Consider the following 1,079-nt stretch of genomic DNA (forward strand, 5'->3'; position numbering starts at 1 on the left):
GAGAGCAGTAGCTAATGGATACAAAGAGATTAAAGAGATGTAGAACTATTCATCATTTAATGGTGTTTTCTTAATGATGCTTATTTTCAATGCTTTTAATATGGGTAATTTTTTCACTTCCTCTTAAGAGGAATAACGTTTATTGATTAAAGATGTGAAATGATTGACACTAATTCTGCTTCAGATCTTTGACTATGTTATGCATCACACGATGGATTTTATTTTTCATGAAGTGTCTTAGGTTTCCTAGTTTTCCTACCTATAAAATAGTGATACTGATTGATAAGGTATATGTGCATTACTTAACCTTTTTTTTTAACGCTTTATTTATTTTTGAGAGAGAGAGAAACAAAGGGTGAGCAGTGAAGTGGCAGAGAGAGAGAGAGAGAGGGGGAGACGCAGAATCTGAAGCAGGCTCCAGGCTCTGAGCTGTCAGAACAGAGTCCCATGTGGGGCTCAAACTCATGGACTTAGAGATCGTGACCTGAGCTGAACTCAGACACTTAACCAACTGAGCCTCCCAGGTGCCCCTGTATTACTTAACCTTGACTAGAGAAATACGTCTAGTTGAGTGGTTCTCCACCCAGGGAGGGCACTTTTGCCCTTCAGGAGACACTTGGCAGTGTCTGGAACCATTTTGGTGGTCACAAGCTGAGGGTGAGTTGTTATCACCACCTAGTGGGCAGAGACCAGGCATGTGGCTAACTATCCTACCGAAAATAGCATAGCCGTCCATAGCAGTTCTCTGGCCAAGGTTGAGAATCTCTGATCCAAAGGAAAACCTCTATTCTTAGGTGAACGGCTCCAACATATAAACTGTGAGAACCATGTACTATTAGCATCCCCTCTGGCTCCTGCGCCTACAAAAGTTCTCCTTCCTGACTCTGGCTTTGGGCATCATGCTCTTTCCCTCTCGCAGAAAACCAGAATGTAGCTGGAAGAGAACTCCGCGAACCCCATTATTTAGCCAGTTAGAAAACCGAGAACAGAGCCACACAGCCGGGTAGTGCCACAGCTAGGAGCGGAACCTGATTCTTTGTTACGCAAGTGACGTCTGTTACCTATCGCCAAAAACAGAG

This window comes from Suricata suricatta, chromosome 16 (assembly GCF_006229205.1).
Source record: "Suricata suricatta isolate VVHF042 chromosome 16, meerkat_22Aug2017_6uvM2_HiC, whole genome shotgun sequence".
NCBI classification, from domain to species: Eukaryota; Metazoa; Chordata; class Mammalia; order Carnivora; family Herpestidae; genus Suricata; species Suricata suricatta.